We start from the raw sequence: 13,494 nt of genomic DNA, 5'->3' as shown, positions 1-13,494 counted from the left end.
AATATTCACAGTTTTAAATATAAGAGTAATGGTAAGTAAAACCCTTTTATATACAAGGGTTGTTAAGTGAAACAAACTACTACAGCAACTCAAATACATACCAACCCTACCCTCTTTCAAAAATAATGTCAAAAGCTGGCCAATGAGTGAACAGTAAAACCGTTTTTTGTCTGTATCTAATAATTATAATGATAGAGACACCAATGGATTTAACTCCCCGACTTAAAAAAAATCAATCTAGTGTGTACATACGTATGTATTTTTCTTTTACTGGCAAATACAATCAATCATTCGATTGAGGTGAATGAAGCTACAGCAGTCAAGATGATAATGGTTTGTTTTTGCTGTTCTCCAAATAGCACTTACATTGTGTAGAAATGCAGTAGGCCTAAATCAGCTTTGTAAAAATTCATTGGAGTGGAAAATACTATTATTATTTTAATTATTTTTGGTTGTAATTTTTTACCCCCCTTTTTCTCCCCAATTTCGTGATTAAGATCTTGTCTCATCACTGCAACTTCCCAACAGGCTCGGGAGAGGCGAAGGTCGAGTCATGTGTCCCCCGAAAATCATGACCCGCCAAACTGCGCTTCTTTAATTTTTGTGTCTTTTTCTTGTGTAAATTTTACCCCTTTTTTCTCCCCAATTTCGTGGTATCCAATTGTTTTAGTAGCTACTATCTTGTCTCATCGCTACAACTCCCGTATGGGCTCGGGAAAGACGAAGGTTGAAAGTCATGCATCCTCCGATACACAACCCAACCAAGCCGCACTGCTTCTTAACACAGCGCGCATCCAACTCGGAAGCCAGCCGCACCAATGTGTCAGAGGAAACACCGTGCACCTGGCAACCTTGGTTAGCGTGCACTGCGCCCGGCCCGCCACAGGAGTCGCTGGTGCGCGATGAGACAAGGATATCCCTACCGGCCAAGCCCTCCCTAACCCAGACGACGTTAGGCCAATTGTGCGTCGCCCACGGACCTCCCGGATGCAGCCGGTTGCGGCAGAGCCTGGGCGCGAACCAAGAGTCTCTGATGGCACAGCTGGCGCTGCAGCACAGCACCCTTAACCACTGCGCCACCCGGAAGGCCAAACTGCGCTTCTTAACACCCACTTGCTTAATCCGGAAGCCATCTGCACCAATGTGTCGGAGGAAACACAGTTCAACTGACGATTGAATTCAGCCTGCAGGCACGCCAGGCTGTAGTGATGCCGCAACAGCTCTTAGCCGTGGTATATTGGCCATATACCACAAACCCCTGAGGTGCCATATAGCTATTATAAACTGGTTTCCAACGTATTTAAGCCAGTAAAAATACATGTTTTGTCATACCTGTGGTATACGGTCTGATATACCATGACTGTCAGCCAATCAGCATTCAGGGCTCGAACCATCCAGTTTTTAATAAGTTATTAGCAACAACCTGATTACAATTGTATCTGTCTATGCATTTTTGAGTGGGCCAGAGAGTCACTAAAGTGGGAATCAGTGAGAATAAGTGACGCTGCAACACTGCGATGCAGTGCCTTAGACTTCTGACCCACTCGGGAGGCTGTGGAAAAATGTTTTATTGGAGGGGCTGTTACCACTGAACATGTACACTGAGTGTACAAAACATTAGGATCAGTTTCCTAATATTGACTTGCACCCCCTTTTGGCCTCAGAACAGCCTCAATTTGTTGGGGCATGGACTATACAAGGTGTCGAAAGCGTTTTACAGGGATGCTGGCCCATCTTGACTCCAATGCTTCCCATAGTTGGGTCAAGTTGACTGGATGTCCTTAGGGTGGTGGACCATTCATGATACACAAGGGAAACTGTTGAGCTTGAAAAACGTAGCAGTTCTTGGCACACTCAAACCGGTGCGTTTGGCACCCCTGTTCAAAGGCACTTAAATATTTTGTCTTGCCCATTAACCCTCTGAATGGCACACATACACAATCCATGTCTCAATTCAGGGGTGCAACTCTGGTTTTAGAAGAGGGGGGGGGGACATAATTATTAAACACTCCGAACAGCCTACCCGACTGCTCGGAGGCATCCGCATGGTTCTAAAGCACACCGTTGCCTCATTTTGTATCATATTCCGAGGACAAAAACGCATCTTCAGAATGTGTGTGTGGGGGGGGGGGGACTTTCCCAGTGAAAGTTGCACCCCTGTCTCAATGGTCTCAACATTTAAAATCCTTCTTTAACCTGTCTTCTTCCCTTCATCTACACTGGCCAAAGTGTATTTAACAGGTGACATTAATAAGGGATCATAGCTTTCCCCTGGATTCACCTGGTCAGGCTGTCATGGAAAGAGCAGGTGTTACTAATGTTTTGTACACGCGCTCTTTCTGACTTGAATATTTTCCTTATGTTAATTTCCAAATGGATTTATTTGAATAAATTAGGTCAGGTACAAATTAACAGTTGAAACACTTATTCTATACAATGCATTGTAATTTGAGCAAATGTTCAATGCTATTTGTGATACAATTGGCTAATTCTCAATGGCCATGACTGGTTCTTGGTCCCCCCTTGGCCACCCAATCAAAAGAAACCTAGAATCACCCTATTTCACAATGTGCGGTGTCACCCTATTTCGCACACAGCAGTCTTTAGCCCTCTTTACACTGCTTCCATCCCCCACCCTCACACACGCAATACCTCAGACTGTGCTCTCTCTTTCTATAGGCCTAACCCATGTGCGTCATTCCCTTTCCATCCTCCATCACCTTCTCTCCAGACTGTGTGCAGCATTCCCCCTCTACCTCTCTCCATACCAAACTGTGTTCCCCTTGAGTCGAAATCACAGATTTGACTCTTTATCATTGACAAGAGATGGTGCTCTCCCCCTATGGCCAGCATTTGCTCCTCTACACTCGTATAGCCTAAACTGTGGTTGCCTCCCAAATTCCCTATACATTGCATTACATTACTTTATTCAATCACTTGATTTTAAAGTAAGACATAGCCCTCCAATCCAGAATTAGGCTGCCTCCTAACTAGCACCCCATTCCCTACACAGTGCACTACTTTTTACCTGAGGGAATTGGGTGCCATTCGGAAAAGGGGATACCTTGTCAGTTGTACAACTAAATGCCTTCAACTGAAATGTGTCTTCCGCATTTAACCCAACCCCTCTGAATCAGAGAGGTGCAGGGGGCTGCCTTAATCAACATCCACGGCACCTGGGTTAACTGCCTTGCTCAGTGGCAGAACAACAGATTTTTACCTTGTCAGCTTGGATTCGATCCAGCAACCTTTCAGTTACTGGCCCAACACTCTAACCACTAGGCTACCTGCCAATGTAACGCTAGACTGTTTCCTCCTTCAAACCCCCAGTTCAGATTGTGGTCTCCCCTCCATTGACTAAACAGTCTTCTCCATCCCTGTGGAGCAGGCAGGGCTCAGAGTGCCGAGTGTCCCTGCATTAATTCCAGTCTAATTAGACAATCCATCAGTGCATCACTGCTTGTCGACACTGACCCAGCTAGAACCCTGAGGTGTCCATTATTAACACCTATTGTCATGGTCATTACTTATGGACCCTTTTGTCTTGTTGTGCCACACCCAAAAAAGTATGAGTAAATATAAAAATACATAGTCTGTTCGGGCTCACAAACATAATCTGGGATTAATTCAATTGTTCCTTGTGGTTGGAACTAATGTGTAACCTTTATTTAACTAGTCAAGTCAGTTAAGAACAAATTCTTATTTACAATGGCGGCCTACCCTGGCCAAACCCAATTATTCGCTGCCCTATTGGACTCCCAATCACAGCCGGATGTGATGCAGCCTGGATTTGAGCCAGGTACTGTAGTGACGCCTCTTGCACTGAGATCCAGTGTCTTAGACCCCTGACTCACTTGGGAGCCCACTAATGTGTGTTATGGAGTGTTGTATTGTAACATGAATCCAATGATTGTCTAATGTGTGCATGATAATGTTACAGATGCTAATCCTATGGTCTTCAAGCACTTTGTATAATGTCCCTGTATTCTGAAGTATTTCTGTAATGAATGTAGATTTTCCTTTCCTTGGGTAGTGTAGAATGGCTGAGTTTTAATCTACCTCCTCTTGGCTGTTGTTAGTCAGTTAGACAAATGGCAAATTAGATAAGCATTAGAATCTATAAACAGTGAAATTGTTAGCTAGGATTTAAAATTTCACTGATACGAAACAAGTTTACACATTTGAAGACATACTCATAATTAGACAAGAATGAATGGGGCTAATAAAGATGTTTGCTGCAGGTGATTTGTCTCTGTGATGATTGCGTTGGAAATGGACAAGGACAAACATTACATAAACACACATTTCTCATCTTGAGTTTGTCCTCTGCCAAAATATTAGGGCTGCTAATTTTCTCTAATTGAATAAATGCTTGGGAAAAAAAGCCAAGGGTTACCCTCCATCAAAAGAGGAGACAGCCCAAGGAAAACATGACAACTCTGCGTGGGATTCAATAAACATTTTTAAAGCATCTTCTATTCTGCGTCATTCACTGGGCAGACCTTCTCGGCTCTGACTCAAAAAATAAGACTGTTTCAAACACGAATCTCATTCTCACACGACTCTCCACGTTTGCCAAGTCCAACGTCCTACACAAGCCCTGTATGTAAATGAAGACCTGCCCAGGTAAATTACCCATGACATGACTTATGATCTCTTTTTTTTTAAAAGCTGGAAAAGGATGTATGTAATTTGAGTTAGTACTGGGCCGGGACCTGCCGAAAGCACCGTCTTGTGCCCTACTTAACCTGTCAGGACGGGTCTCCAAACTACTCAATCAAATCTCCATGTGCAACCAGAAAAGAAAGTGTGCAGAGCTGAGAGAAACATTGAAGGGATCAGATGGGGGGGTGTTTATTTCTATTGCAAAGGAATTTGTCATTCTTCAGCTAAAATACCAGATGGAACCCAGTGCCTTCAGAAAGTATTCATACCTCTTGACTTATTGCACATTTTGTTGAGTTACAGCCTTAATTCAAAGGCCATCTATACACAATAGCCCATAATGAAAAAGTGAAAACATGTTTTTAGAAATGTTTATGTTTGAAAATATAATACACAAATATCTAATTTACTCTCCGGCTATTGCGTGTATAGATACACCATCCAATTGTAATTAATAACTTCACCATGCTCAAAGGGATGTTTAATGTCCCTGGTCTTTGTGGTTGAATCTGTGTTTGAAATGCACTGCTCGACTGAGAGAAATTATAGATAATTGTATGTGCGAGGTACAGAGATGAGGTAGTCATTACAAAATCATGTCAAATACTATTATTGCACACAGAGTGAGTCCATTATTATGTGACTTGTTGAGCACATTTGTACTCCTGAACTTATTCAGGCTTGCCATAACAAAGGGATTGAATACATTTTAGCTTTTCATTTTTTATTAATTTGTCAACTTTTTGAAAAACATGATTCCACTTTGACGTTATGGGGTATTGTGTGTAGGCCAGTGAGAGAAAAAAACATAATATAGTCCATTTTAAACTCAGGCTGTAACAACAAAATGTCGAAAAATTCAAAGGGTGTGTATACTTTCTGAAGGCACTGTACATTGTGTACTACTTTTGACCAGAGCCCAAAAAGTAGTGTTCAAAAGTAGTACATGTAGGGAATAGGGGCCATCTGGGACGCACACTACCTGTGGACTGGATGGCTTTGTCTTAAGCCCTACATACAGTTCATTGTTCTGAACTAAAAGCCAATATTAGGCTATCCTTTAAAACCCCTGAAAAACAGGCGATTTTCATTTCTTTAAGCCTTCAAAGAACAGGAACCCTTGTGGAAAGCATCCTCCTCCCTCCCTCCATCCCTCAGGAGAAAGACGGATGGATGGTGTAGCCAGCATAGCTACATTAAACACTGCACCCGCACATTGTGAAATATTAGAGAGGAGGAGAAGGAAAGGCTCCCCAGAATAGCATGTTCCCGCGGGATGGCGGAATGTGGGTGTTGCCTGTGCCTGTGTGCAGTTAAGCGGTTATTTATGGAAGACATTTCGTAATACATCGAGGGTATCCCTTTGATAAGCAACAGTCCCTCTAAAACAGCAACATCAACACATCAACCGCAAGCACGGTAAAACACAACACTGTAACACCATCTGACACCTAAACAGAGAAAAAAAAACTATAGGATTCACTGAGTTTCTCTGAGCTGTCTGTCAAGGGAGGCAGGGGAACATAGTGCAGAATGGAGTAGGAGTATGGAGGAATAAAATGGAAATAGTGGAGAATGTTAAATCAATTGGAGAATGTTTGTGAAGGTAGGGCTGGATTTGCATAGCTGGATGTTTTGACTCTCTATTTTTGTGTATTGCCACTAGAGCTCACCCTAGATCAAAAATTACCATCCCTCTGTCATAAGAGAAACAATAAAATAGCTTTTCACCCACAACTGACACATGCACTCACATTGTAAACCAAATCTGTCTTTACCATTGTGCACAATGGACAGCAGGTTCTACGACACTGTCATATATACTGAGTGTACAAAACATCAGGAAAACCTGTTAAATCCAATTCAATCAGTGTAGACGAAAGGGAGGAGACAGGTTAAATAATTTTTAAGCCTTTAGACAACTGAGACATGGATTGTGTATTTGTGCCATTCCGAGTGTGAATGGGCAGGACAAAAGATTGAAGTGCCTTTGAACGGGGTATGGTAGTACAGTAGGTGCAATGCACACCGGTTTTAGTGTGTCAAGAACTGCAACGCTGCTAAACATTGGAGCCAACATGGGAACACTTTTACCACCTTGTAGAGTCCTTGCCCTGATGTTCTGAACACTCCATAAATACCTGGACAAAGGGGTGACTAGAAAAATGTAATCTGCTGAACACATGCAAGTGTCAATTAAGCCACTGTAATATGGACTAACTGAAAACTGGGAAGTGGCCTACCATTCAGTCAACTCTCTGAAGTTCAGAAAGCAGTGGATCTGTGGATTATAATAGGGAGCAGAAAAGTGCAACATGCTCGCAGCTTCCAACTAGTGTTAATGAGCTGACAGGATTATGAAGTAGCCCATCTAATTTTGAGATAATGACGAATAATGAATAATATGATGTCTCTTGTTGTCTCTCAGACCCTCAGTAGATATGTCAATGGATTCCATACTAATTATCTACCGTACTTCTATCTCTGGAGGCTATGATAATTACACTGTAGAAAGTGGGAAGGCTTACTTTAATTTTGGTGAATCTCTTATACAATGGATTAAAGTTATGTACACCAAACATAGATGTAAAATAGTAAATAATGGTTACTTCTCAGAAAGTATTGAGCTTTTAAGAGGAGTAAAACAAGGCTGTCCCTTGTCTCCATATCTATTTATTATGGCCATTGAAATGCTAGACATTAAAATTAGATCCAACAAGAACATCAAGAAGTTAGAAATCCAGGAGATAAAACAAAAGAGTCAGTGTATGCCGATGACTCAAGTTTTTTCTTATTTCCGCTATCTGGATCCCTGCACAGTCTCATTGAAGATCACTTTTCTAGTCTCTGGACTAAAACCTTATTTTGACAAGTGTACCATATTACACATTGGATCGTTAAAAATCTGTGTTTACACTACCTTGTGGTTTACCAATAAAATGGGTGGATGGTGAAGTATACATACCTCGTATTTACATCTTAAAAAATATGAACGAAATTCCACATTCAATTTCAATAGAAAGTTAGCAAAAATAGATAAGATTCAGCAAACATGGAGAGGTAAATAATTGTCTATTAATGGAAAAATCACATTGATTGACTCTTTGGTCCTATCACAGTTTACTTATTTACTAATGGCACTGCCTACTCCAGACGAGTAATTTTTTAAATCATACGAGCAAAAAAAAAAAATAATTTTATGCCTATTTATATAATGAATATGAGTTTGGGGGGGTTGAAATGACTAAATATTAAAGCTTTAAACCTCTCACTAAAAGCTTCACTCATATAAGTTATACTTATATAATACTAAATTATTAAGAAAGGCTCATCTTTTATTTAAAAATTGCTTTTTGCCTTTATACAGATCACAACTTGTCATTTCTGACTAATTGAAAATTAATGTTGTTTAATAATCACCCTTTCTTAAACAAGCCTTACAAAGCTGGTTACAATTTTAGTTTTGTCATACAGAAAATATAGAACAAATATTACAACAAATGTTGTGGCTAAAATCAAATATACTGATTAATAAAAATCATTCTTTATGGAATTTAAAAAAAGAAGGTATTATTTGTATTAATTATATTATGAATAGAAACGGAGGAGTTATGTCACATATGCAGCTATCGGAAATATATGGAAATACCTGCTCATGTCATGTACTGTCATGTTGTGTCTTGTTTCTGTCCTTTCCCTTCACCCTGTCTCCCTCTGCTGGTCGTTGTTAGGTTACCTTTTCTCCCCCTCTTTTCCCCAGCTGTGCCTTGTCTCCTCCTAACTACCTCGTCACCCCTTTTCCCACCTGTTCCCTTTTTCCCTCTGATTAGGTCTCTGTATCTCTCTCTGTTCCTGCTCCTGTCCTTGTCGGATTCTTGTTTGTGTTGTTCATGCCTGAACCAGACTATCGTCATGTTTGCTGCAACCTTGTCCTGTCCTGTCGGAACCTGCCGGTCCATCTGAGCCTACGTTTTGTTTTGTTATTAAAGAAGCTCTGTTTACGTTAATTCGCTTTTGGGTCCTCATTCACGCACCGTAACAGAAGAATCCGACCAAGAATGGACCCAGCGACTTCGGATCCTCTCCACTCAGCCGTCGAGATCCAGGGAGCGATGCTAGGCAGACACAAGCAGGAATTGTCTGCTGCTCGGCATGCCGTTGAGACCCTGGCCACCCAAGTCTCCAACCTCACAGAACAGGTTCACCATCTCCGCCTCGATCCACCGGCCACTTCCAGGGCTTTCGAATCTCCGGAGCCCAGAATCAATAACCCGCCGTGTTACTCTGGGGAGCCCACTGAATGCCGCTCGTTCCTCACCCAGTGTGATATTGTGTTTTCTCTCCAGCCCAACACTTACTCCAGGAGCACTGCTCGTGTCGCCTACGTCATATCTCTCCTTACTGGACGGGCTCGTGAGTGGGGCACGGCAATCTGGGAGGCAAGGGCTGAGTGTACTAACCAGTATCAGGACTTTAAGGAGGAGATGATACGGGTTTTTGATCGATCTGTTTTTGGGGAGGAGGCTTCCAGGGCCCTGTCTTCCCTATGTCAGGGTAATCGATCCATAACAGACTACTCTATTGAGTTTCGCACTCTTGCTGCCTCCAGTGGCTGGAACGAGCCGGCTTTGCTCGCTCGTTTTCTGGAGGGTCTCCGCGCAGAGGTAAAGGATGAGATTCTCTCCCGGGAGGTTCCTTCCAGCGTGGATTCCTTGATTGAACTCGCTATTCGCATTGAGCGACGGGTTGATCTTCGTCACCGAGCTCGTGGAAAGGAGCTCGCGTTCTCCGTTGCCCCCCTCTCCGCATCACTACCATCTTCCTCTGCCGGCTCGGGTGCTGAGCCTATGCAGCTGGGAGGTATCCGCATCTCGACTAAGGAGAGGGAACGGAGAATCACCAACCGCCTCTGTCTCTATTGCGGTTCTGCTGGTCATTTTGTCACTTCATGTCCAGTAAAAGCCAGAGCTCATCAGTAAGCGGAGGGCTACTGGTGAGCGCTACTACTCCTGTCTCTCCTTCAAGATCCTGCACTACCTTGTCGGTCCATCTACGCTGGACCGGTTCGTCAGCTTCCTGCAGTGCCTTAATAGACTCTGGGGCTGAGGGCTGTTTTATGGACGAGACCTGGGCTCGGGAACATGACATTCCTCTCAGACAGTTAAGGGAGTCCACGGCCTTGTTCGCCCTGGATGGTAGTCCTCTCCCCAGGATTCAGCGTGAGACGCTACCTTTAACCCTCACTGTTTCTGGTAATCATAGCGAAACCATTTCTTTTTTAATTTTTCGTTCACCTTTTACACCTGTTGTTTTGGGCCATCCCTGGCTAGTTTGTCATAATCCTTCCATTAATTGGTCTAGTAATTCTATCCTCTCCTGGAACGTCTCTTGTCATGTGAAATGTTTAATGTCTGCTATCCCTCCTGTTTCCTCTGTCTCTTCTTCACAGGAGGAGCCTGGTGATTTGACAGGGGTGCCGGAGGAATATCACGATCTGCGCACGGTGTTCAGTCGGTCCAGGGCCACCGCTCTTCCTCCACACCGGTCGTATGATTGTAGTATTGATCTCCTTCCGGGAACCACTCCCCCCCGGGGTAGACTATACTCTCTGTCGGCTCCCGAACGTAAGGCTCTCGAAGATTATTTGTCTGTAGCTCTTGCCGCCGGTACCATAGTCCCCTCCTCCTCTCCCGCCGGAGCGGGGGTTTTTTTTGTTAAGAAGAAGGACGGGTCCCTGCGCCCCTGCATAGATTATCGAGGGCTGAATGACATAACAGTGAAGAATCGTTATCCGCTTCCTCTTATGTCTTCAGCCTTCGAGATCCTGCAGGGAGCCAGGTTTTTCACTAAGTTGGACCTTCGTAACGCTTACCATCTCGTGCGCATCAGGGAGGGGGACGAGTGGAAGACGGCGTTTAACACTCCGTTAGGGCACTTTGAATACCGGGTTCTTCCTTTCGGCCTCGCTAACGCTCCAGCTGTCTTTCAGGCATTAGCCAATGATGTCCTGAGAGACATGCTGAACATCTTTGTTTTCGTTTACCTTGACGATATCCTGATTTTTTCACCGTCACTCCAGATTCATGTTCAGCACGTTCGACGTGTCCTCCAGCGCCTTTTAGAGAATTGTCTTTTTGTGAAGGCTGAGAAGTGCTCTTTTCATGCCTCCTCCGTCACATTTCTCGGTTCTGTTATTTCCGCTGAAGGCATTAAGATGGATCCCGCTAAGGTCCAAGCTGTCATTGATTGGCCCGTCCCTAAGTCACGCGTCGAGTTGCAGCGCTTTCTCGGCTTCGCGAACTTCTATCGTCGTTTCATCCGTAATTTCGGTCAGGTGGCAGCCCCTCTCACAGCCCTTACTTCTGTCAAGACGTGCTTTAAGTGGTCCGTTTCCGCCCAGGGAGCTTTTGATCTCCTCAAGAATCGTTTTACATCCGCACCTATCCTTGTTACACCTGACGTCTCTAGACAGTTCATTGTCGAGGTTGACGCGTCAGAGGTGGGCGTGGGAGCCATTCTTTCTCAGCGCTCCTTCTCTGACGACAAGGTCCACCCTTGCGCGTATTTTTCTCATCGCCTGTCGCCGTCGGAACGTAACTATGATGTGGGAAACCGCGAACTGCTCGCCATCCGCTTAGCCCTAGGCGAATGGCGACAGTGGTTGGAGGGGGCGACCGTTCCTTTTGTCGTTTGGACTGACCATAGGAACCTTGAGTACATCCGTTCTGCCAAACGACTTAATGCGCGTCAGGCGCGCTGGGCGCTGTTTTTCGCTCGTTTCGAGTTCGTGATTTCTTATCGTCCGGGCTCTAAGAACACCAAGCCTGATGCTTTATCTCGTCTCTTCAGTTCTTCAGTAGCCTCCACTGACCCCGAGGGGATTCTCCCTGAGGGGCGTGTTGTCGGGTTGACTGTCTGGGGAATTGAGAGGCAGGTAAAGCAAGCACTCACTCAAACTCCGTCGCCGCGCGCTTGTCCCAGGAACCTTCTTTTCGTTCCCGTTCCTACTCGTCTGGCCGTTCTTCAGTGGGCTCACTCTGCCAAGTTAGCCGGCCACCCTGGCGTTCGGGGTACGCTTGCTTCCATTCGCCAGCGCTTTTGGTGGCCCACCCGGGAGCATGACACGCGTCGCTTCGTGGCTGCTTGTTCGGTCTGCGCGCAGACTAGTCCGGTAACTCTCCTCCTGCCGGCCGTCTCAGGCCGCTTCCCATTCCCTCTCGACCGTGGTCTCACATCGCCTTAGATTTTGTCACCGGACTGCCTTCGTCAGCGGGGAAGACTGTTATTCTTACGGTTGTCGACAGGTTCTCTAAGGCGGCTCATTTTATTCCCCTTGCTAAGCTTCCTTCTGCTAAAGAGACGGCACAAATCATCATCGAGAATGTTTTCAGAATTCATGGCCTTCCGTCAGACGTCGTTTCGGACAGAGGTCCGCAATTCACGTCTCAATTTTGGAGGGAGTTTTGCCGTTTGATTGGGGCTTCCGTCAGTCTCTCTTCCGGCTTTCACCCCCAGTCTAACGGTCAAGCAGAACGGGCCAATCAGACTATTGGTTGCATCTTACGCAGTCTTTCTTTTCGCAACCCTGCGTCTTGGTCAGAACAGCTCCCCTGGGCAGAATACGCCCACAACTCGCTTCCTTCGTCTGCGACCGGGCTATCTCCTTTTCAGAGTAGCCTCGGGTACCAGCCTCCGCTGTTCTCATCTCAGTTCGCCGAGTCCAGCGTCCCCTCCGCTCAGGCTTTTGTCCAACGTTGCGAGCGCACCTGGAAGAGGGTCAGGTCTGCACTTTGCCGTTATAGGGCGCAGACTGTGAGGGCTGCTAATAAGCGTAGAACTAAGAGTCCTAGATATTGTCGCGGTCAGAGAGTTTGGCTCTCCACTCAGAACCTTCCCCTTAAGACCACTTCTCGCAAGTTGACCCCGCGGTTCATTGGTCCGTTCCGTATTTCTCAGGTCATTAATCCTGTCGCAGTTCGACTTCTTCTTCCGCGATACCTTCGTCGCGTCCACCCGGTCTTCCATGTCTCCTGTATCAAGCCCGTTCTTCGCGCCCCCGCTCGTCTTCCCCCCCCCCCCATCCTTGTCGAGGGCGCACCCATCTACAGGGTCCGTAGGATTTTGGACATGCGTCCTCGGGGCCGTGGTCATCAGTACCTAGTAGATTGGGAGGGGTACGGTCCTGAGGAGAGGAGTTGGGTTCCCTCTCGGGACGTGCTGGACCGTGCGCTGATCGATGATTTCCTCCGTTGCCGCCAGGTTTCCTCCTCGAGTGCGCCAGGAGGCGCTCGGTGAGTGGGGGGGTACTGTCATGTACTGTCATGTGTCTTGTTTCTGTCCTTTCCCTTCACCCTGTCTCCCTCTGCTGGTCGTTGTTAGGTTACCTTTTCTCCCCCTCTTTTCCCCAGCTGTGCCTTGTCTCCTCCTAACTACCTCGTCACCCCTTTTCCCACCTGTTCCCTTTTTCCCTCTGATTAGGTCTCTATATCTCTCTCTGTTCCTGCTCCTGTCCTTGTCGGATTCTTGTTTGTGTTGTTCATGCCTGAACCAGACTATCGTCATGTTTGCTGCAACCTTGTCCTGTCCTGTCGGAACCTGCCGGTCCATCTGAGCCTACGTTTTGTTTTGTTATTAAAGAAGCTCTGTTTACGTTAATTCGCTTTTGGGTCCTCATTCACGCACCGTAACAGCTCAATCCAAATTTACAACCTACAGCATTACCACAAAAATGGAGGAGGCAAGCGGAAAAGGGGGGAGGTAGGGAACTTGTTTGCCTGCTGTATATTAAAGACCAAATTGGCTGAAAGGAATTGACATAAATAGAAAAAT

At 45.4% G+C, this 13,494-nt stretch overlaps 1 pseudogene; it reads right to left on the bottom strand.

The window, feature by feature from the left end:
- Positions 1-13,494, bottom strand: part of LOC110535011 — a 145,995-nt pseudogene that overhangs the window by 76,030 nt on the left and 56,471 nt on the right.

Source organism: Oncorhynchus mykiss, chromosome 11, assembly GCF_013265735.2.
Source record: "Oncorhynchus mykiss isolate Arlee chromosome 11, USDA_OmykA_1.1, whole genome shotgun sequence".
Classification (NCBI taxonomy): Eukaryota; Metazoa; Chordata; class Actinopteri; order Salmoniformes; family Salmonidae; genus Oncorhynchus; species Oncorhynchus mykiss.
This window is presented reverse-complemented; position numbering and strand designations above follow the sequence as displayed.